General features: G+C 36.8%; 2 protein-coding genes and 2 long non-coding RNA genes across 15 annotated transcripts in view; 2 read left to right on the plus strand and 2 right to left on the minus strand.

The window, feature by feature from the left end:
- LOC126876530 (venom serine protease Bi-VSP-like) overlaps positions 1–24,989 on the minus strand; it is a 206,867-nt gene that overhangs the window by 79,402 nt on the left and 102,476 nt on the right. The window contains exon 2 of one of the 11 annotated variants that reach the window (XR_007694258.1): positions 17,173–17,375. The exons of 8 other annotated variants lie outside the window; for them this stretch is intronic. The gene's annotated coding sequence lies outside the window, so the exon portion shown is untranslated. Of the gene's footprint in view, positions 1–17,172; positions 17,376–18,880; positions 19,044–19,813; positions 19,913–24,989 lie in introns of those variants that run through there. 2 more of the 11 variants (XR_007694265.1, XR_007694272.1) reach the window with 2 other exon arrangements.
- The window catches only part of LOC126876534 (omega-amidase NIT2-A-like), a 165,290-nt gene that overhangs the window by 44,562 nt on the left and 95,739 nt on the right, over positions 1–24,989 (plus strand). The window lies entirely within an intron of this gene.
- The window catches only part of LOC126876546 (uncharacterized), a 98,145-nt gene that overhangs the window by 12,274 nt on the left and 60,882 nt on the right, over positions 1–24,989 (plus strand). The window contains exon 1 of one of the 2 annotated variants that reach the window (XR_007694287.1): positions 19,919–19,992. The exons of the other annotated variant lie outside the window; for it this stretch is intronic. This is a non-coding gene — a long non-coding RNA (uncharacterized LOC126876546). Of the gene's footprint in view, positions 1–19,918; positions 19,993–24,989 lie in introns of those variants that run through there. 2 annotated transcript variants of the gene reach the window in all.
- LOC126876542 (uncharacterized) lies at positions 12,331–13,821 on the minus strand. Its single transcript, XR_007694281.1, has 4 exons — positions 13,395–13,821; positions 13,051–13,319; positions 12,871–12,967; positions 12,331–12,708 (listed from the first exon to the last, which is right to left on the minus strand). It is a non-coding gene; the product is annotated as an uncharacterized LOC126876542 (long non-coding RNA).

The raw sequence follows: 24,989 nt of genomic DNA on the forward strand, positions 1-24,989 counted from the left end.
ATACTTCAAGCACGTAGGAACGCTTGAGTAAAGAATAGGAAATCAATTAAAATGGAGAGATCGGAAATTATGCTATCGATATTCGATGGTGAGGGTTACGGTATGTGGAAGAAAAGAATAACAATGTTTCTGAGATATAAAGAATGTGATATTGTTATAACTAGAGTGAAGACTGAAACAGACAATCCAGACTGGGATAAAAAGGATCTGAAGGCGATAAATATAATTTACAGTGCCTTCTCAAATAGACAATTAGAATATATTAGGGAAGAAAAAACAGCGTATGAAATAATGAAAAAGTTCGACGAAGTGTACTTGAAAGAATCGACGGCACTAGATCGTGTGCAGAAGGAGATTGGAGAAGATAAGTCTTGATAAATACAGTGATTCAGCATCGTTTTTTAGCGATCTTGAAAAATTAATAAATGAATTAAAAGGTGCAGGCGCAAAAGTGAGTGAGAGGGAAAAGCTGAATTACATGATAAATACGTGTTACGTCGCGTAACTCTACCTAGCCCAGGCCACACACCGCGGGCAAGATGGCAACCAGATGTCTTCGGATACTCACTGCGTACCCTCAATAGTCTCAAGTATCTTCCATAAATCTTAGGAATTTCCTAGTCGAGGTCCTTCAAACTGAACAAACGTCTGTTTCCAAAGCATTTCTAAAGACCTTTGTCTACTACGGCTTGACAAGGGAAAGTTGGTTTTTCTCACGTATGATGCAACTTTCCTCCCACGAACCACTTTCTCTCGAGGGCGGTTAAGACCCTTCGTTTAACCAATTAACAACGAAGACTATTTCCCTCACTCCCTTAGTCAAAATCGTCACCAACAAATCCGATGGTCCCGTGCGCTAGACACACCCATCCTTAGCTTCCCTCCGCCACAGCATCGTCTCCGAACATCACTGACTTTACATCCTTCGAACAGTCAACATCCTTCGACCGGGTTTACACCCGAAGATCAGTCAGTCTCAATCAAGCATCTCGTCAAGCGGTCAGCAATTCGAATACAATGAGTCGACAAATCCATCAGTATACGCGATAATCCGTCTAGAGACTCAGGTCGCACTCATTCGTAGTCATCTCATAACAAATATTCATTTTGTGTTACACCGAAGTTGTTGGTTTGTGAAAATATATAATAACCTGTTAGCAACAGCGTTATCCTTCATTTAACTACCCTTATTATCCTAAACGAAATAAGGGATCGAGCGATTCGCGGCGTCGATTAGCAAATCGTAACGGGAATTTACGACTCCCGTTGGCGCGCTTCTTCGAGATCGCGTCTCCCAGCGAACGTGCGAAAACAATACGTTACCCGAAGAGTATAGCTACATAGCGGATATAATAGATGCAGTGAAAGAAGAGAAACAAACGGTAGCGTGCGTGAAGAATAAAATAGAAATAGCGGAAAAGAAAGATAAGTCTAATCGAGGAGAAATGAAAACTAATGCCTTTGCTGCAAAAAAGGAAGGATGCTTCAAATGTGGAAGAGTGGGATATTTTGCATGAGAGTGTCAAAATGGCGTCCAAGCGGGAAGCAGTAACAGTTATCGGCGTGGGTCAACACGTGGTCGCAGCAGAGGAAGAGGAAACAAAGGCAATACGAACAGGGGGCGTGGAAACTTCCATCGTCAATCAGCAGCCGGCACGAGCGAATATGGCAACTCAGGAGCAGGCATATGGATGGCAACAGCGCACGCAGCACACAGCAGCGAGATGAACGAGATAAGTGGTAACGAAATAACATACTTATTTGTTAGGGAAGTGATACATTTACACTGTACATGAGAGTGTGTGTGTAAGGGTTAGAGGGCGTCAAGGTCTTAGTGGAGACAAAAGACTGTTGCCAGATGTTAGAAGAATCTAGGATAGTCGGTTGGCGACCAGCGTGCGTGCAAGACGTTCTTCAGAGAGTAATATAGATGTATAACTGTTGTGTGGGAAATATAGTCAATTATTTGTATTCCCAAATCCTCGAATTTCCTTAACATGGTAGCAGAGCGTGGTTACTAGTTTTGCAAGATATTTAGTGCGTGGTTACGATCTTGCGAGTGAGTTTTCAGTAAAGAAAAAAAAACTTTCAGAGAAAAAAAATATACTTCGAGCACGTAGGAACGCTTGAGTAAGAAAAGAAAAAAAAAGAAGAATCAATTAAAATGGAGAGATCGGAAATCATGATACCTATATTCGATGGTGAGGATTATGGAATGTGGAAGCAAAGAATCACGATGTTTCTCAAATATAAGGAATTCGAGGTTGTTACAACTAGAATGAAGAACGAAAGAGACGATGAAGACTGGGACAAAAAGGATTTGAAGGCGATAAATATAATTTATAGTGCAATATCGAACAGACAATTGGAGTATGTTAGGGAAGGAAAAACGGCGTATGATATAATAAAAAGGTTCGATGAAATGTACTTGAAAGAGTCGACGGCACTGCAGATCGTATGCAGAAGGAGATTGGAAAACATAAGACTGGAGAACTACAGTGATTCAGCATCATTCTTTAACGATTTCGAAAAATTAATAAATGAATTAAAAAGTGCGGACGCACAAGTAAGTGAGAGGGAAAAGCTGAATTACATGCTGAATACGTTACCCGAAGAATACAGCTACATAGCGGACATAATAGACGCATTGAAAGAAGAGGATCAAACGGTAGCGTATGTAAAAAATAAAATAGAGATAGCAGAGAAGAAAAATAAATCCAATCGAGGAGAAAGGCAAACCAACGCCTTTTCTGCAAAAAAGGAAGGATGCTTCAGATGTGGAAGATTAGGACACTTTGCGAGAGAGTGTCAAAATGGCGTCCAAGCGGGAAGCAGTAACGGCTATTGGCATGGGCCAACACGTGGTCGAAACAGAGGAAGAGAGAACAAAGGCAATACGAGCAGAGGACGTGGAAACTTTCATCGTCAATCAAGAACCGGCACGGGCGAGCATGGAAACTCAAGAGCAGGCATATGGACAGCAACGGCGCACGCAGCAAACAGCAGTGAGACGAATGAAATAAGTAAGAACGAAATAGTGTGGCTATTAGATAGCGGTTGTACCGATCACATAATTAATAATATAAATTATTTCGATAAATCTATCGACCTAAAAGAACCGGTAAATATATATTTAGGCGATAATAGACCGATAAAAGCGACAAAAGTTGGGAATGTTATAAGTTATTTTGAAGCATTCGGAAAACAAAATAAAATAAATATGAGGAAAGTATTTTACGCGAAAGAAATGTCCGCAAATTTGATTAGTTTAGGTAAACTAACAGACAATAAGAATACGGTTATTTCCAAACGAAATATTGCGAAAGTAATAGATGAGGATAATATACTTACAGCTGTAGCGTTCAAAGAGAATGGGACATATAGAATAAAAAGTATATTGAAAGGGAAGAAGCACTTAGTAAACAGCGCCGAACGTAGTGGTATGAGTAAAAAGGAAAGATGGCATAGGATGCTAGGACACGTAAATTTTAAATATTTAGAGATTTTGGGTAAAGAGCAGCTAGTGACTGGCATACCGAATGAATTTGAAAAGGAACTTTTGAAATGTAGGGTGTGTATAGAAAGCAAAATGCATAACTTACCTTTCAAAAATAATCGAACTAAGGCTAGGGAAATAATGGAAATTATTCATACGGACGTATGTGGTCCCTTTAAGACTACCGGATTCAATGGAGAAAAATATTTCATTTCATTTATCGATGATTATAGTAAAATAGCTAGGATCTATTGTATAAAATCAAAAGATGAGGTCTTTGATTCTTTCGTACAGTTCGTAAATGAAGCCGAAAATTTAACGGGCAAGAGGTTAAAAATATTAAGATGCGATAATGGTAAAGAATATTTAAATAATCGAATTTATAAATTTGCTAGGGATAAAGGTATAAGAATAAATAATTGCCCAACATACGTACATGAATTAAACGGGACAGCGGAAAGGTATAATAGAACAGTGATGGACATGGCGCGTTGCTTGTTAGCGGAAGCGAAAGTACATAAAAGGTACTGGCCGGAAATAGTTTGTACAGCGGCATACTTGAAAAATCGAATATTAGCGAATACTATAGAAAGAAAGACACCTTTTGAAATATTCTTCGGGAGAAAACCAAGTGTTAAAAATCTACATCTATATGGAAGTAAAGTTTTTGTAAGAAGGCCAGAACAAAAAAGAGTTTCCAAATGGGATAAGAAGGCAGATATGGGAATTCTGTTAGGATATAGTGAAGTAGGTTAGAGAGTCCTATTAGGTGTAAAAATAACAGTAGCGACATGTAGAGGTCGTAGAAACAGACAAAAAATGTATCGGTTTTGAGGAGAATTCATTCGATGCAGTTAGCGATGATAGTAAAGATAATTATTTATTGGACAGCATGAATAAGGAAGAGTTAGAAAGTAGAGAAGATGAAAATGATAATAGTTCTGAAAGCGTAAAGATTCCTAGGAGATCTACACGTAATAAGAAAACTCCAGTAAGGTATCCAGAAAAGGAAAACAGTAGTGAGATTCACGCAAATTATTGTAGAGTAGATATCTTTTGCACATTTGAGGAGGCGATTTGTTGTGAAAATAGTGAAGTTTGGAAACAGGCTATGGATAAGGAAATAGAATGTCTCTATAAGAATAAAACTTGGAAATTGGTAGAAAGGGTAAAAGGCAAAGAAGTATTAGATGTAAAATGGGTTTACACGAAAAAATCAGAGGACAGGTATAAGGCTAGATTAGTGGTAAGGGGATTTCAACAAAGAAACGTAGCCGATGACATATATTCTCCAGTGGCGAGTAATCAGACCTTTAAGATATTGCTATCATATTGTTGTCAAAATGGAGTAATAATTGAGCAAATGGATGTAGAAACTGCCTTTTTAAATGGTGAAGTAACCTCGGAGGTATATGTAAATCAACCAAAGGGATATGCGGACGGAACGAATAGAGTTTGTAAATTATCGAAAGCGCTTTATGGGTTAAAAGAAAGTCCGAGGGATTGGTATGAGTGTTTTGATAGGTATGTGACGACATTGGATTTTAAGAAGAATAACATAGAGTTGTGCCTATATACTCATGGAGAGGGGGAAAATGTTGTTTATTTGCTAATATATGTAGACGATTTGTTAATCTGTAGTAAAAACAAAAAAAGGATACAAAATGTAAAGAAGCTATTACCTGATAAATTTAAAATGAAAGATTTAAGTGAAGTAAAAGAATATTTTGGAATAAATATAGAGTATGATTATATAAAAAATGAAATGAAACTAAGCCAAACGAAATACATTGAATCATTAGCGAACAAATATAAATTACAAAACAGCAAATTGTACTGTACACCAACGGAAACAAATTTAAAAATTGAAAACGCTGAGATAAATAGAAATGACATTGGATACAAGAATTTAATTGGCGCATTGCTGTATATTAGTACAAATACCAGACCCAATATAAGTTATAGTGTGAATTATCTTAAGTAGATTTCAAGATTGTTGTAGCGAGACACATTTTAAATATGCTTTGCGAATATTGAAATATTTGTACCGAAATATTGAAATATTTAATATTAAAGATTTAAGGTTACATTAGAAAAGGAATGAAAAGTGTGAAACGATAGATTGTTATGTGGACGCTGATTGGGCAGGAGATCATTTAGATAGAAAATCTACTTCTGGATATGTAATTAAATTGTATGGAAATGTAATCGGTTGGAAATCTAAAAAACAAAGGTGTGTGACAAAAGCCTGGACGTATGCAGAGTATGTAGCTCTATCGGAAGCGGTGAGTGAATTAATGTCTATTAGAGAAATTATGAAGGTCTTCAATGTAAATCTAGACAATAACCCTGTAAAAATTTATGACGATAACTCTGGAGTGATAAGTATAGCAAAGTACGGAAATTTCACAAAAAATTCTAAACACATTGAAGTTCATTACCACTACGTTCACGAATGCTTAAAGGAAAATAAGATAAATATAATTTAAGTAGGTACAGACGAAAATACTACATAGGTTCTCTAAGAGGTTTTTCTATGTGCGATAGTCGAATCAAAGATTTGAATTTTTAGATTTGATCTACAGTGTTTATATTTTCAATAATGTTAGAAATTTGGACTGAAAACTTACCACCATTGATAAAGCATACTGGCGTTGGCTTTCCGTCGAAGTATACAATTTTTTGAACGATTTCTCCCGATGCGAGGGGTGGTTCTTGCTGCAGCAGAAGAGTATTATTATCTAATTTTAATGTTTTATTGGAGAGTTCGAATCGATATTGATTTAAACCGGGTAAGCCTAATATGCCGTCTTCTATGATAGGGAAATTATCATCTACTAAGGAAAATTCTATCTCTTTGTTGAATAAATTTAGTTTAATTTTGGAATTGGATTCGTATTTGGAATGTTCCATGGAGAATTTCTATGTGTCTGGTATTATTGTCCTTCCTGGGTAGCATCCTCGTTTAAGCAAGTTGATTCCTGCTCCCGAGTCAACGAAAAATCGCAATCCTCGTCGTCCTGGTAATTGTAGTCGTATTGTGGATAATCTTCCTGAGGTAGCATTGTTAATTCTGATTGTTCTTGAATGTGGTTTATTCCTGGAGGGGCTTTTGTTTGAGGCGGTATTCGAAAATTTTGGCATTGATTGGCAAGGTGTCCCAATCGATCGCATTTGAAACATTTCGTTTGTGGCCTTTCGTTTAATGGTCGATTTTCAAGCTTTGTAAAATTATTCATTCTTGGTAGAATGTTTTGTGTGGGTGGAGTTTTGTTATTCATGTTACTTGTAATCGTGAAGCGGTTACCTACTGGACGAGACGTCTGGTTACGATAAGATGGTGGAGTGGTTGTTTGTCGTGTCATCCGTCTGCGAGCGTTGTCTTCGCGAAAGTATTTTTCCACGTCCATTGCCTTTTTTTCTGCATCGATGATGTTTGGGGGGGGGGGATTAGCCAATAGCACGTGTCCTATTTCTGAACGAAGGCCTCTTACATAGTCAATCACAGAAACCATGTATAGTCGATCGTTCATCGCTCATCGAGTTAGTTCGTCTTTATATTCATTGGTAATGCTGTATTGAAGTTTGTTGAAAACACGTCGAAATCTAATGTTATAATTTTGCACGCTTTCGGTTATTCCTTGCTTTATCACTCTTAACTGATCTTGGTGTTCTCTTACTGATGCTTGAGTAGCTACGTTACGTCTTAATCCTTCGTACAGAGTTTCGAATTCGTTAATATGGATATTGCGGATTGTCATTGCGGCTTTTCCTACAATTTTCTCTATTTTGATCATTTTTAATAATAACGTTTGTTCGCTACACATCATTCTCATTTCTTTTATTTCACGAATAAAATCTTCTACACTTATATCGTTTTCTCCGTTTAGTATCGGAGATACTAAACAGCTTTTAGATTTCCAGAGTTTCCAGCTGTTGAATTGGATGGTTGGACATATGTTGGTGGCTTTTGTGGCATAGGTGGAGGTGGATTAGTATCGTGTTTTAATACTGATATATTATCGTCATCGTCAGTCATCATAGAACCGAATTCAGTTGATTTTACGTTTATTTGTGGTAGTTTAACACGAGAGAGGTTTCTACTTAATATTTCCATTTCGTTAGCGCGTTTTCTATTTTCTTCGTTCGCTAATTTTAAAGCATTCTTTATTTCGTTAAATTGTTGTCGAAATTCTTCGTTCTGTCTCTGTATTAAGTCTAAAATTGCTCTGGTAGAGGAATCGAGTGTTCCCGTTTTATTTTGAACTCCACTTGTAGAGGGTAAACTTGTCTCGGCTTTTGTGTCTTTCTTGTTCATATTGTCTCTTCGCTAGAGTTACTAGAGAAACTAACTTTTCGCGTTCTATATTGTTTAAAAGAATTCCGACTTTTCTCACCTTGATACGTAAGTTCGTAGAATGAGGTTCCCTTGCGGTGTTTTCCTCTGTGGCGCGTTCAAATGCGTTTGAGTGTCAAACTCGTTCTGTTGATTTGTTCTATGCTGACAGTGGCCCCGTTAATTTGGTCCACCGTGGTAAATTATTGACAGCAAAGTTCATAACACAAGTAGTTCGAATCCTTCGATCTTCAATAATGTCCGTAGACCGAAATCGTAACTTCGTTTACACTGAAGCGAATGGATCCTGGCAGGATCGCCAAAATGTCACGTAAAAATAATGGGAAAATAATAATAAAAAAATGTTGGGTTCTTGAACCAGAGTTCGAGGTACCTTTATTTTATAATAGGATTACAAGTGTGCGATTTGACCGTTACCGAAAGACTGAAAGACTCGATCAAGACACAGCCCTTCTAGATGTTCGTTTATCTTATGCCTATGTGCCGAATTCATATTCCTTTGTTTTGGGAGTCGGTGTCGTGTGCAAGGCTGTTCAGGTTTCCTGAGTCTGTTGGAGATATTTGTTGACGTTACATGTACGTCAAGACTGTGTAAGTGTCACGAGGCAAAACAATAATATGAGTCGCTCTCGATTTGCATCGTTCTCTAACTCATGCGCCGCTACATACTTATATAGCTATTATTTCTTACAACCTAGCGTATGCAGTTGTGTATGGGGCCTTAAGTTCACTGTTTATAGATACTGCTAGGAATTAATCGAACGAATTCAACGCAGTCGCGTTTACAGAGTTCCGTATTATCGGAAATGCCGAATTCGCGTGGTTTCGCTTTGACGTTCGTCCACGTTGACGATTGTTCAAAGAACAACCGAGAGGCCTCCGCGTCGCAGCTACGAAAGACATCGAAGCCGCGACACCCTTCAGTGACTTCCCTATCTTTTCCTAAAACCAAGGATGACGCAACTCAGGCAATCGTTACAAGCGTTCGAACTTCACATTTTCTTACCATACTATCAACAAAAAATGAAAGCTGGTTTTCAATGAGTCATTATATAATTATATGTCGGAGATGAAAGAACACCGGAGCCTTTGGAATTTTAGATAATCCCGCAACATTCTAACCTAGAGTCTACTATAGCTGTAATTGAACAATTGTAGTTATTCAATCCGATTGTAATTGTTCTAGATTAGTGACGGTGAGCTTTGGCTCGAGGTGACAGTCTGTCGCCCAACGTAGCCGCGGTCAAGGGATAAACGCTTTGCCTAACAAAGGTATGGAGTAATTCTATAGCTCTCCTTAAAAGAAATATTCGTGGCGACACGCGACAGTAAACATTCCAACGGTTTCTGTCCCGTGGCTCGCCACACGCAGACCCTATTCTTCGAGTAAGATGATTGCCAGATGTCGATGCGTCTCCGCAGTACATGTTCGGCTAGCTGGAGGGCCCGTTATAAATCTTAAGGTTTAGTTAACTAAAGTCCTTCAAACAGACAAACAGTCTTTGTCCCAACTACGGGAAGATAGGGGAGACATATTTTTCAACGAGCGGCGTCTCCCACTAGCAACTTTCCCTCGAGGGCGGCTAACATCTTTTTCTAACCACCGATATGGAGATTGACCAATTAGCAGCAACGTCAATTTCCCTTACTTCCTAAACGAAGGCTTTCCTCGACGAATCCGATGATCTCGTGTCCTTAGACACACCCCATTATAGTTTTCCTCTGTGACATCGTCGGGACGGGACGGGCATTCTTTTACGCGCTCCCGTCGACCAAAGAGTAACGTCTTTACGCTCAGCAATTATTTTTACGAGTCAGACTTAGATTCAGCGAGAACGCCCATCTGTCATCCCGTTGGCCGCGGATTCGTTATTGAACCGGAGACCACTGTCACTAGTGTCGCGGACGTCTCACCGCCGTGGTAGATTGTCAAAACCTGTGTTATTCATACCTGTGTCAATAAATCGTATCTTCGTTACACCGCAACGATGGCTACCTTCAATGAAGACTCCTCAAACACCGACAACCCTATCCCCAATGTCATTCCGACATATATATCCACCGAAAATGCGCTCTTGTAGACAAACGCTCGATTCGCGTCATAGCTTTTAAAGCTTGTCGCATCTCAATCCGTTGGAAAAAATTTTTCCTGTAGCATATTTTATTTTTACGAACCAACAAGGTCTTTGTTTATTTCCTTCTTTTTTTTTGCTCCAATTTCCCCATTGTTTTTTCAAGGATAGTATTTCAGAGCCACTAGTCAAGTTTATTGTAACAATAAACTTACGTTTCGGAAACATTTTGTGCTGTGAAACAGAATACACTAAAGTTTGAAGGTCACATCGATTTTCAAAAGTTTATAAATGGAGGTGTATGACAGTATCACCAGCTGTTGCTGTCCAAGTAACTCCAACATCGAAATACTACAACGATTCCAATCGAAAGCGCTAAGAGCCTTAATAGACGCACCTTGGTATGTTACCAACGAAACCATCCATCGCGACCTCAAGATACCTACAGTCAAAGAGGAAATAGCAAAATATAGCGACAGATATAGCAAAAGAGTCAAGAAACACCGAAACCCCCTAATCACTGGACTACTCGATACGACGGACCAGATTCGCAGGCTGAAGAGGCACTACTCGCTAGACCTAAACGTTAGATTCATTTAATTATCCAAATTAAGCATATGCACTTACTTATAATACTTATAAATTATACCTATCTATAATAAGTATTAACTTATTGTAAATAAACAGCCATGTCACTGCGCCACGCCGGAAAAATTACTGAAAATTCTCAACGCGAGAATTGATTGTAATTTCAACAAATAAATAAAAACAAAAAAAAAGCTGTTGCTGTCCCCAAGCGCCAAAATACGTTCTGACTACTATTTTATGTATCTCACAGAAGTATGTCTTCATTCATCATCTCCCATGCCATCCACCAACGTGTTCTTAACATGTTATCTCCTAGTAAAATATTGATGTTGAGTCAGATATCCAACTGAATAATCTTTTCGGTGTCTACTATAAGACATTTAAAACCAAGGCTCGTACACACGTGTGCTTATACGTCAGATGTAATACTTAACACGAAACCTGCTTATATTAATATTAAATTTATGCATAGTAGGATGTTCGACCTTTGTAAAAATGAAATTATAATACATACAGTTTCACCGTGGAAAAGTGAATCTTTCTAGCATGTCCACGCAAATGCAGCGGAGGGGAGGACTGTGCATGCACCAAACAACTTTACGTTCGTAATTTTTCACACAAATGTACAACTGTAGGGAAAAAATTATCTCTGATTTTTCGGATGTTAGGAATCGACAATATCGCATAACGGAATGCTGTGTTCTACGTATTCTATTTTTGTTACGAAAGTGGTACAAACGAAGTCCACGTAAGAATAGTACAACAAAATCGGTTGAGGTTAGGTTATCGTGCAGATATCGCGGCTTTTGCATTGGAAATCACGCAACTGCCAGTCTCGTCGTTCCTTGTAAACGAAAGAAAGGTATTGTAATCGGTCGGAATTAACATAAAACTCGTCGTTTCATGATAATACTGTGCATTCTGAATATGCTATGATTTGGTTTAAAATAATAAATAGTCCATTCTTGCATACTATTGCTCCAGCTTTACTTGTATTTTCGATATTGGTATAAATAGAAAGACAATTAATGTCGTTCGAGTCTATTTTCGGATCATTTATATTACGTTTAATCCATATAGTTATCATATGAGACATAGTATCGTAAAATTTGGAAGAATAAAACGTTCGTACAGGAAGTACATTTTATAAGAACTCCAACAAATCTGCGTGTGCACCTAAAATACAAACTGATAGTGATAGTGATTGTTCATAAGTTTATATACATTATCTAATGTCAATCGAAGGTATCAATTCTTTTTCTCCATAAGAGTACTTTTTCATTTATATGTGTTCAAAAATACATGTGTTCAACCGTGAAGCATATGTCACCTACAACGAAAAAGAGTTTTCCTATACTTAATATTTCCTTTATATACCTATGAAAGTCTATTCTTCGCGTAGTATGAAATTATGAATAAATCTGGAATATTGTTCAATCTGAAAAGAAAAATAACTTATTGACATCATTCATTGATACGAGATTCAGAATGTTTGTTTTGTCTTGCAGAAAAAGAAGGCAGCCCTCCCTTTCTTTTAATGTGAAATAGAAAGCGAAAATTTGAAAACAGATTTTTTGGAAATTTACTTGCAAATATCGTTTTCAATATCGTGATTTTCTTCCCAATGGTACTGTACTTTCAAATTTTCCAGTATCCCTCTAAAAACAAAAAGTCGAACCTCGTTATTGTTAACGTAGGCATTACAAGGAAGAGAAGTATTAGAAAGCAGCTCCTTTTTGTTATGGATTTCTTTATAATCATGTAAATAAGAAATTCCGGAAATTTTTTCCTAAAGAATTTAATTCTTGTGCTTTGATTGATAATTATTACACTACATACTAACTTTTCGCATACTGTTCGCGTCTAACAATTTCCTAATAATAACTACTTCAAAATAACATATGTTCTTGCACGAATTCAAAAGTACGTATGATACAATTACAATTGATTCTAAAATAATAATTATTTAAAGATATTAAGATACTAATTAAACGTTTCACTATATTTCAAAATCTGGAACAACAAATTTTTATTTATAAAAAATGAAACTGTGTTTATATATTCTTTGTCATGATGCTATTTCTTATTACCATGTCGACATTTTTTAAAATTCATTTTGTTATCTCTACGCAATATGAAAATTCATATACTGCTTAATATTTTTTACATATTATCCATCCACCGCATGATATCTCCTGAAAAATCAAAATATTAATGTTATATTATTACAATGCTTCTTAAATTTCAATTTTTGACAAATTTGAAATCCAATATATTTTGCACAATTATTATTTATCAAAAAATTCCAAGTTAGTAACTTTCTTTTCAAATGGCAAATAACATATACTTTGACTTACCTGTAAGTTTTTGTTCCTAATCATCATTTCCTCTTATAGAACATCATTATTGTTCTTATAATTACTACCAGTGTCATAGATATTGTAGTGGCTACAACTGAATTAATAGAAAATGATAAATAACTGTGTATAACACTAACACATAATTGTGTATAACAATGACAGATAACTTTTACTTACATATCAGTCGATAAGGGATTACTGTGATATCCTGTTGATGTTTCTTAAGGCACTTGATTAGGTGCGATACGGTATCATTCCTTATGGTATACTGTAGATAAGTATTTTAGAAAATAACAAGAATAAATCTAAATTATTCAGAGGTTCCAGTTTCGGCTTAGACATAAATACAGGACCATTTGCAAAGAAGAAAGGGTGCGTTTCTACAGCCTCGTTATAGTAACCATGAATACCAATCTCTGAATTACTGGTTACTAAACATAAATATCCTATAAAATTTAATATATTTCTTTAATTTTTAATACATACATGAGTTAGTAGTTCTAAATTATGAATCATCCTACCTGTGATATTACACTTTTCCTTATAATATCATCACTCGAGTGAACAACATTAAGATCATGTAAACCATGTCATCCTATCTTACTGTGAAGATACTTAGTTATGTTATCTAACATTATAAAAATATCATCAAATTCAAGTCCTTTTATTCACATCACATGGCCACGACGATCTGGTTCTTCGTTATATAATGTTCTAAAATTTGTCGTATATATAGGATGTACAAACCGTGATATCAAGGTATCAGTTCTTCCTTCCCAAGGGACAGTTTCATTAAAATTCTGATAGAATTAAAAATTAATTATTAATATTCTAACAATCATATATGTTAAATACATTATAGTCAACGATATATACCTGAGCGAATGTAGGGGTGATTCCTTGATAATTATAAATGTCATCAGCCCACATCATTGTGCCACTTCTTTGTACTCCAGCCTCTAGATTAACAGCCTAAACAAACATACGAAATTTTATAGAAGCTGTACAAAATATAGTATATATGCGCAATATTGAAGCGTTCAAGGGGATATAAAGGTAATGTACATCACATACACGTGTACTCTCATGCAACAAAATACAATTAGATTTAATAGTATAAGCTCTTTTATTCATCATAATAGATTGGAAATTTAAGTGTCTTACGAGGGTGAGTAAAAAGTTACCCGCTCTGTCGGTGTAGAATTTATTTTAAGCAATTGTCAAAAAAGACATACATCATTTTTTGACATAATCACTCGATTTCTGTATACACTTTGTCCATTTGCCGAAGGACCTTTATATTTTCTCATTAAAAAATGTTTTGGGCTGAGCTGCGAACCACGAATGCATCGTCGTCTTCACCTTTTCATCAGCTTTTTCGGCATCCATCTCGCACAAACTTTTTAAAATCCAAATCTGTCGTGTACTATTGCATAAGCAGAGCCGTGGCTGATTTGCAAATGATTTGCCACATTATCCACTGTCACTCGTCTATTCCATAGAGCATAAGTTCATGAGCACGTTCAATGTTGTCATCGTGGATGTGGACGGGCGTCCAGCTGTTTTTTCATAACACTTGTGCGATCTTCTTTGAACTTTTGTGCCCATTCAAACACACTTCGTGACAAAACACTTTCTCCATAATGTGCATTAAATCTTTGATAAATATAGGCATCAAACATAACCTCCGACCACAAGAAACGAATCACAGCATCCTGCACTGTTTTCCTGCAAATCACCATTGCAAAGCGCCATTACTCGCGCAACGGTCACAAACGAATTGACGTAACACAAAGAAACCTGCGCAGCAGCACTGAACAGATATTGACGTCATACGAAGAGTGCAGATGGATCAATACGGTCGACAGAAGTTTTAACTATCTGGAGTGCGGATAAATTTTTACTGAGAGTCGTATAGGAATCTATAATCTGTAAGTACACCTTTGGCTGAATGGAAATTTCTCTTACATATAGTCAAAAATGCAGAAACTGTGTATTGAATTGGAAAGTGATAAAAAATAAGTGAAGTTTCGAGGTTGCATGTGATTGCATGAGTACACAGGACGTTTTTAGCGAATAAAAAATAATTTTGAAAGACACGAGACTTATCTTGTATTTTATGCACTCTCTGTGTCCGAATTTCCAGAAGCTCTCTATCTTATGAAGTGTTTTAGATTAGCCGGAAAATTTTGTACGTACATACAAGAAGTATACGATCTAAGTGGAATATTCCATTATTCTCTTGATACAAAAGAAACGAAATTTACAGAACTTCTCAGAAAGTTGGTTTATTATTACCAAATTAATAGAATTAATATACGTTTATCATCTTTACATACCTAAGTCGTGGAGGTTTATCGTGCGTAAAAAATTAGTGTCGTTTCAAAGTTACATTTCGTACATTTTAAGCCTATAATTTGTAACGTACAAAACAATGTAAATTTGAGCTGTTTCTTATCTCCACAATAAGAAAATCCAACTTTACGTTTTTTACACAATGATATTTATGGAACAGTAATATCATATTATTGCATCGCTTGGAGAATGAAGTCAAGGTACGATGTGACCCTAGTGTAAACGCTGGGATACCCAGCTGTGCCGCACTTATAAGCATAAGACACAATACCTATTAAATACGAGGTTAATTCATGTTGTATCAGCAGTGATCCGCCGCGGTCAGCCTGAAAGGATCGTTAAATTTTTAATCAAAGATACTGAAATATATCGATCGAATTGTATTGAAATTATACTTATATACAGTAATAATCTTCTATTGATTTGTGTATTGAAATACTCCAATTTATAACGTACATGTTATATGTATTTTGAGCAAAACTAAGATTAGAGGAAATTAGATTAAATACCATAACGAGGTGTGAGAAGTGGGCAAAACTATTAAATTGTGTTTATCTATTATTTTTAATGTTTAAGACGTCGATTTGATGTTAATTCGAATCGACGTGTCTTCAGATACCGTATAGTTTGTAGTAACTCTGTAACTTAATTACCGTACAAGAATCCTCTCCACCCTGAGCATGTTCGGCGCATATTATACCATCAGTGATATCAGGTGCATTAGGAAATTTGGAATAAGCTATTTTGCATTCGGCGTTCTTAATCACTGGCATTTGTACTTCCATTAATGCATTACGTCGTGGTCGTCCTACGAAGAAAATAAGAAAGATATTTAAGACTGGAACTATTTAATTTTATTATAAAATTGATATCACTTACTATATCTTAATGCTCCCGATCCAGCAACAAGGGGGTTATAGCCGACGAAGTTGCTCTTTCGTAGGGGCTCTTTCGTACAAATGGGATATACGTACCCTGAAAAATAAAAAAATAAATGAAAATGCAGGAAACTAATGACCAAAAGTATGAGAAAGAATTATACACGCTTTATGACACAATATATGTGTACAGTAAGAAATTTCAGGATATGATACTTCAGTAATACTCAATAGCATATATATATATATATATATATATATTTGAGGACTTACTCGAAAATGGCACCTCCTCCACCAATCTAAGAATGGCAATATTATGATTGTGTATGTTTTCTATTCCATCCATATGTGCACAATGTGCTGCGGTCAAAACATGCCTAGCCGATATCAGGGAACCTCCGCACTTCCATAGTGGTTTGTCTGGGTTTCGGGGATTACGAAAACCTAATGCAGCGATTCATGGCCAAGCGCCTAAAATGCAATAGTCATAGTTGTGAATATACATAATTTTTTCTCACATAACGAGTAACAACGATTATTACCTATTCGAAATTCGATCATACAGCAGACGATAAGTACATACGTACAAATACTCTGAAACAGAGATTTGATAAAGACAGAAATTAAATTTTTATTCCAGTGGAATACAAATTATTAAATAATTCTATATAATTTCTATTTGAACTATACTGAACTATAAAGTTCAAACGTGTAATTTCTGCCCTAACAGTTTTTGATCTCTATCCATATTATTACTCCTATATCAATTTTTTATTTCAAGCAAAAAGATACTCTTCCTAACATGAAGTAAAAGAAAGAAATAATTCAAGTTAATAAGTAAAGTTACTACCGATAAAATCATAGCATTATTATTTAGTCTAATTGAAATGTACATTGATGTGCTGTTTAATGCCTTTAAAGTTCATTCTTTGCAGTAAATGGCTTATTATTAATCGGAAAGAAAGACATAAAACGTACCAAGTTCAGCTGGTTTACCATCGACCACCCTGGTATGAGAGACGTTGCTAAAACCTCAGTATGGTGGTCGCAAAGCCTTATACTTATACACAGTTTTTATTAAAATTTCTCTCTTCTCTTTGTTTGGATCGTTCGGACAGCAAACGATCGTAACATTGCCCTGGTATCTGCACACTGATCGTCTATAAAAATCGGTGGCTGTACGGTACTGTATCTGCCATATTTCTTGCAGAGGTTTACATTTTCTGTAGTCAAGGCACCTGCCTTCTTGATTGTCCGGTGTGGTACATTCTGGATCAAACAATTTTAAAACATTTATACAGTTCAAAGATGCGTAAGAAAGCGACACCGATTACTCAACTTTCGAAGTAAAAAGCCGATCGAGTCCACCGGATTGCCCTACAGACACGTATTAATCCGTAAGAGTTAGTCATCATGTTGATAATAATTATCTAAAGAAACTTTTCACGTGAAAATATAAAATTTTAATTGATTAGATATTGTGTTAGCCATACTTAAGAAAGAAAATGAAAATGAATGAAATGAAAGAAAAGGACTACCTTCAACCTCATTTTTTAAATAAACACTTTGTCAGTTTTGCGGTAAATAAGTTCTTAGGAATTCAGGACAGTTTTTAGTGAATCATTTTGTTTCGACCGTTCGCGGAGAGACGCGATCGCGAGATAGCACGTCAACGAGAGTTGTAATTTCCCGTTACGATTAAATAATCGACGCCACGAACTGATCAGTTCAGTAGTTCAATGAAATTCCACAGAATTAACACAAATAAATTAATGTTTATTTCAACAACTTATTAACTAGAAAGATATAAATGGAACAAAAAAAATGTAACTGCGTTTTGGTTGATAAGTAATGCGCGACATACCACCTGTGTTGACGGTTCGACTTCTCGAAAAGTTCTGAACGCCTTTCGATTTTTTTCGTTTTTTCTGGAAGGCGACCCCCACTACGTTCGGATCACGCCACATTCTTTTACGCGAGGTAAAATAACGACCACGAGTCGACGTTTCTGGAAGTCGCCCTGCTTAATGAATCATGCGCTTGCCACTACAATGTTTGTTTGCCGGGCAGACGCGACGGTCCGTCTGCGACATTATAGTGCCGCGATCGATAGTTAAGAATATGACCTATGGTAAGCCGCATGGCGTAACATTCTCCCCCCGTTGAGAGGGTACCGATCAAACTAGCGAGGTGTGGTTGAAGTTCCCATCTTATTTCGTCTCGGTGGCTAGTTGTTCGGGTTTCTCGAGATCGGGTTGAATTGGCAGTGGGACAAGCCTTTTGACGCCCCGATCCAAAATGCTTTTTGCCGTCTGAACTGTAGCTGTCCGGATGACACTGTCACGACCGGCATACTTCAAATCCGACGGACTGACGATAGAGATAAAGCACTCGGCGACAATGTATATCGCTGAAGTGCCTAATGAACCATCAACATCCCAACGGTCCTTCCACCGAAGGTTCTAGAAGAAAGAGCACGTGGCAACGGTCGCGGACGCCTAGCAAATGCATGGACGGTGGGGATGTTGAGGGATGACAAAAGAAAGTAATCGGATCCGATCGAAAGTAAAATCATAAGAGTCAGTCTTAAAAAGTCACGCCCAGAGTTCGGAAGTAGATTGTAAAGTGTATTGATGTTAGAAAAAAAATAAAGTTTTCTTTTTTTTATTTTTTACCTCAAATTCCTTTTTTATTTTGTTATTTTACGTGACAACACCATCGGCGCCTGGATGAACTCGGCCCAGAGGCCAATGCATGGAGGGAACGTTGTCCTCTCTGAGGATGACGATTGTGCCCTTTTGGATGCTGTGTCCACCCTTGCTCCATTTATTGCGGTTGGTTAGCTCGTTCAAATACTCCTTATGCCAGCGGTTCCAAAAATGTTGTTTAAGCTGTTGGATATGCTGCCATTTGGAGAGTCGGTTCGATGGAATGTCTCTGAAATCTCGATCACGTAAGCACATTAATGAATCGCCAATGAGGAAATGTCCGGGAGTGAGGGCTAGGAGATCATTTGGATCGGTGGAGATAGGAGTTAGCGGGCGGGAATTGAGGACTGCTTCTATTTCTATGATAAGAGTATTACGGTGTTAAGCTCATATGTTTCTGTTTCTCCACTCGCGCTGCGCCATAATATCCTTTGATATTTCCGATCCTCTGGTCGTACGAGGAATTGCCGATACATTTTCTCGATCTCGCCAGTGAGTACGTACTGATGAGCGCGGAATCTAATTAATATACAAAATAAATTGTGAATTGATTCGAGAATATAGGATTTCCCCATTTTCATGATTATCGTGATTTTTGTATAAATATATTTTTGAAGATACTAATAATTAGGTACTTATAAATTAGTATTATCAATTATTTTGCATTTATAATTCCGCCTCTAGTATAAGTGTTAATTGAAAACTAACTTTATGTTTCAAAAAGTACTAGCAAAGTCGTTGAGTAACAAGCCACTGATGCTAACACAAATAGCATTGTCGTAATTAAATATTTCTAAATATTCATTTTTCATTTTGAACCTGTAGAAACAATTTATTATATATACTATTAGCTAAGTAATTGCATATTTAATTAAGTCGAAATATAAAACTTAGTTATTTTAATAATTTAAAAAATAAAAAACTGACAAACATTTCAATTTAATTTATGGTTGGAACAAAAGACATTTCATTAATTGAAATATTGCAACGCAGAGTACTTTCCAAAATACGCCGAGAGTATTCCTGATGGTGAAACGAGCGTTGCTTCATCGAACGCAGCTAAAGAAAACAACATCTATGTAGTTGGTGGTACGATGCCTGAAATAGAGGGCGATAAATTGTACAATACCTGTACTATTTGGGGTCCCGATGGAACTTTGATAGCAAAACACCGAAAGGTAAGTAATATATTCCTTTATGGCTTTGAATTTGAAAATATTGGGGCGAAGAAAGTGACTCTATCTAGGAATAATTTAGGAATATACATATGTACATACGTATACTATAACCAATTCTATAATTTACGGTTTATAAAATACGTTATGATACGGGAAACGCCCATTTTTGTTGTAATGTGTTTGTGTTGTATAAATTTTTCAAATACTTAAAATATTATTATACTTATTTTTTCTCCTTTTTAAACATTATTAAATGATAAGATTTTTTAATAAAAGAAAGTGATAAAAACGCTGTCAGTTATTAAATAAAAAATAATTAAAGTTTAGGAGTTGGTAACTTTGATATTAAATTACAAAAGTTGCAGCAATAGAATTAGCGACTACATTTTTATGTTATTAGGTACATCTATTCGACATCGACATTCCTAATAAGATTACTTTTCGAGAGAGTGATTCACTCAGTCCTGGTAACTCCCTAACGACGTTCGATGTGAAGGGCTGCAAAATAGGTATTGGCATTTGCTATGATATTAGATTCGAGGAAATGGCACGCATTTATCGGAACAAAGGTACAGTAACTTAATCGATCAATACTTAACTAGCAAAAAATTAAATATCTTTCTTAAATATATTCTATATAAAATTAATATAATCTGTAACTCTGTATAAACAGAAGCTTAATTTAAAAAAACCAGTATATTTGCTGAAAATGAAACAAATAAAAGAATTAAAAGCACAATAAGAGGACTGTCCTCGCATATTCAGAAATGATGGAATGTGAACCGTGCAACTACGAAGTTAATTGGTATTCGGTAGCTTCATATTTCCTGCTTCTCTGGGTTAGGTTGCCAAATGCTGATATATCCAGCGGCATTCAATATGACCACTGGACCACTGCACTGGTCATTACTTCAGCGTTTCAGAGCGAATGATAATCAATTATACGTTGCCTGCATTCACCGGCTCGTGTTCCTTAAGCAAGTTACGTCGCATGGGGACATACACAGTTGACCAATCCCTGGGGAAAGATTCTTTACGATTTGGAAACTCAAGAGAATATGGCAGTCACCGATATCAAAAAAAAAAAAAAAAAAAAAAAAAAAAAAAAAAAAAAAAAAAAAAAAAAAAAAAAAAAAAAAAAAAAAAAACTGGCGAACCGTGTGTTACCACAACGAGACACGCGATGCTATTTGTCGCTTTAAATTGTGCCGCAACTCGTTTTTGAGATCTTTGCCAGGGGCGCGTTAAAACATGCTGAAAATATATTTCTGGCTTTTCTGGGGTTTAACTGAAATATGACAAATAACGTTGTAAAACATATGTACTTATGACTTACAGAGTAATTGAGTGTACAAAATATATAGTATACAAAATAGCCAGCGATTTAGGGCTTTAAAAGATCAAAAGGAAAGAAAAGGAAAGAAAAGAAGAAAGATAATATATTGTGGCAGTCTAAGTCGATCTAAGAAAATAGATAAAGGGAGGGAGGGGCAAAGCTAGTTAATCTGGAAAGAATCCAAGCGTCAATTTCAAGCATTTACAGAGAATCAAGCGGGCTGGTTAAAGTCGTGAGTTGAGCAATTATCCCGCGTTAGGTTCAATCAGGTTAGTCCCACGCGAAATTGATCCAACCATGCGAAAACGAGTGTATTCTGATTTCTGTCGCAGATACTTCTGGCTAGTGCAGTACCTACACGGTGGTTGTTGAAATAGCCGCTTCTCATCTATTTTCCCTAGCGCGGACATCATCCTTTGATCCCTTACGACTAACGAAGTTTTCTAAGATGTACGGCAGTTTGAGATTCTACTTGAAAATGATCATGATTGCGGTCTGTGTGTCGTCTGCTCTTCTTTTTGTCCTTCCGTTAAAGACTGGTAAGTTGATACTGATTAATTATGCGATCGAAACCCTATATAATGGCTACAAAAATGCCGCTAATATAATATTCCTTCTTTCTTGTATCTTCTTTCTTGTATCTTCTTTCTTGTATATATATCTTGTATATATATATATATATATATATATATATATATATATATATATATATATATATATATATATATATATATATATGTCGGGTCACGATTCGAATTTTGGGCGCGCGACGACTCTTCGTGTGGACTAGCCATCGTTTCACAAAGCCGAGATTTTATTTAGACATATATACAGGTCTATCACTAAGCTTAACAAATAATAAGTACAACTAATAATAAGTCTAACAAACACTAAGCCTAATGAATAATACGATCTACGAATAATTAAATTAAATAATACTATTAGCAATGTTTGAGTTCAAACGAATCCACGATCACCGGGATAACTCCTTACTAAGCGAAACTAACTTAGACGCAAATGCGATCGTCGAAAATGCTCGATGTATCACTGCGCCAAATACGATAAGGATAGGTTCGACAAAAACAAAGCTAAAATAGTTAGGTTCAACCTTGGCGATTTCGTGTTACGTAAAAACGAGGAAAGAAACCAGACGAAGTTAGATCCGAAATTCAGGGGTCCATTCGTAATAGCCGAGATTTTGGAAGGAGATAGATATACCCTAAAAACCTTAGACGGCAAACGATCATATAAGGACAGACACGACAGACTGAGAAAAATGCCAGAAGGTTGCGTCCCTGCTGAGTTAGACGTCTGCGGTGATGACAACGGCGGTGATAATAACGATGCAAGTACACTGACCTCAGAGGATCATTAACACTGCGTTGTGGTCATAGTAATACACCGAGTGGTTTTATGTGCTTTTGTTGTAACCCGTTGAGTGGGTTGATGTGTTTTTGTTGTAACCCGTTGAGTGGGTTGATGTGTTTTTGTTGTAACCCGTTGAGTGGGTTGATGTGTTTTTGTTGTAACCCGTTGAGTGGGTTGATGTGTTTTTGTTGTAACCCGTTGAGTGGGTTGATGTGTTTTTGTTGTAACCCGTTGAGTGGGTTGATGTGTTTTTGTTGTAACCCGTTGAGAGGGTTGATGTGTTTTTGTTGTAACCCGTTGAGTGGGCTTACGTGCTTTCTGGGTGTAATGCACCCAACGTGGCAATATGATCCAACAAACTGAGGTTCACCGGTGTACGAAATCGAAAATGATCTGTTGTGTCATTACGGTCTGGCTGGCGACTCACAGAACGCACCTAACACTTTGAATACAAATTATAACATTACAAATTCCTATTCTCTTTTATTTTTCTGTTGTCAAACCTCCGAACGAAACTTTGTTATTGCACTGGACCCTTGACTTACTTGGACATTTAGTTAAATCGCAAATAATGTCAGTTGTATCGAATCTAATGTAAGAAATACGATATTTTAGTTACACACGAGGACGTGTGATAGTCAGGATGGCCGTGTCGGAGATGAAAGAACACCGGAGCCTTTGGAATTTTGGATAATCCCGCAACATTGTAACCTAGAGTCTACTATAGCTGTAATTGAACAATTGTAGTTATTCAACCCGATTGTAATTATTCGAGAATTGTGATAATGAGCTTGGGTTCGAGGCGACAGTCAGTCGCCGAACGTAGCCGCGGTCACGGGATGAACGCTTTGCCTAACAAAGGTATGAAGTAATTCTATAGCTCTCCTTAAAAGAAATATTTGTGGCGACACGCGACAGTAAACATTCCAACGGTTTCTGTCCCGTGGCTCGCCACGTGCAGACCCTATTCTTCGAGTAAGATGATTGCCAGATGTCGATGCGTCTCCGCAGTACATGTTCGGCTAGCCCGAGGGCCCGTTATAAATCTTAAGGTTTAGTTAACTAAAGTCCTTCAAACAGACAAACAGTCTTTGTCCCAACTACGGGAAGATAGGGAAGACATATTTTTCAACGAGCGGCGTCTCCCACTAGCAACTTTCCCTCGAGGGCGGCTAGCATCCTTTTCTAACCACCGATATGGAGATTAACCAATTAGCAGCAACACTTTCTGAACGAAGGCTTTTCTCGACGAATCCGATGATCTCGTATCCTTAGACACACCCCGTTATAGTTTTCCTGTGTGGCATCATCGGGACGGGAAAGGCTTTCTCGCTCGCGATCTCATCGATCCAAGAGTAACGCCTTCGCGATCAGTGATTATTCTCAGACTTAGACTTTGTGAGTACGTTCTGTTGTCATCCCGTTGACCGCGGATTCGTTATTGAACCTAGGATCATTGTCATTAGTATCTCGAGCACCTAACTACCGCGGTTACTTGTCCGGTTCTATAATAATCGTATTTGCACTAGTCAATGTCTTCTCCATTGCATAACGACAACGTGTAACCCAAACGAAGATTCGTTTCACGCCCCTAACCCTAATTCTAATGTAAACCCGATATATATATATATATATATATGTATGTATAAGATTTATAAAATGAATGCTCGGTAAAATGTCTGTGATAAATAATAGCAATTAAAATGGAAAAATTTTTAATTGCATTGCTTCGACTATACATATACATATACTTAATGTGACTTACTTTGTATGAGAAAAATTCTGTTTGCCAATTCGATATCGAGAGCTGATAATGCTAACATACGATGAAACGATAACAGAAGAATCCGAATATTCAGAACTTTTCACGATATATGTTAAATAATATTATGAAATAAATTAAATAATTACCCCGCATTGCTTCCAGCGTACGTGTTCACGATTCTCGGCGAAACCGAATATGGCAGCAGGAAATCAACCAATCACAACTTCGGAAGAAAGTAAAGCGCGGGAAGAAATCGCGGCATCCAGCTTCCTGCGAATCTATTCTCGATCTCGATGTAAGCAGTAATCTTTCGATAATCGTTTTGCAAAATGGCGTGTCTTAAACGAAGTGTATAGTAAAATTCGTATTTGAGAGACGCATAAATAAACGATATCAGGCTATTTCCCGCGAGAAATTCACGTTCGGTTGCAACATAACATGTCACGTATGTATTTTCGTCGAAAACTGATTTCGAGGGACGTGTATATGTGCGTATCAAGTTACTTGGCGAAAGTTCAACGACAGACT

This window comes from Bombus huntii, unplaced genomic scaffold, assembly GCF_024542735.1.
Source record: "Bombus huntii isolate Logan2020A unplaced genomic scaffold, iyBomHunt1.1 ctg00000082.1, whole genome shotgun sequence".
Taxonomy (NCBI): domain Eukaryota; kingdom Metazoa; phylum Arthropoda; class Insecta; order Hymenoptera; family Apidae; genus Bombus; species Bombus huntii.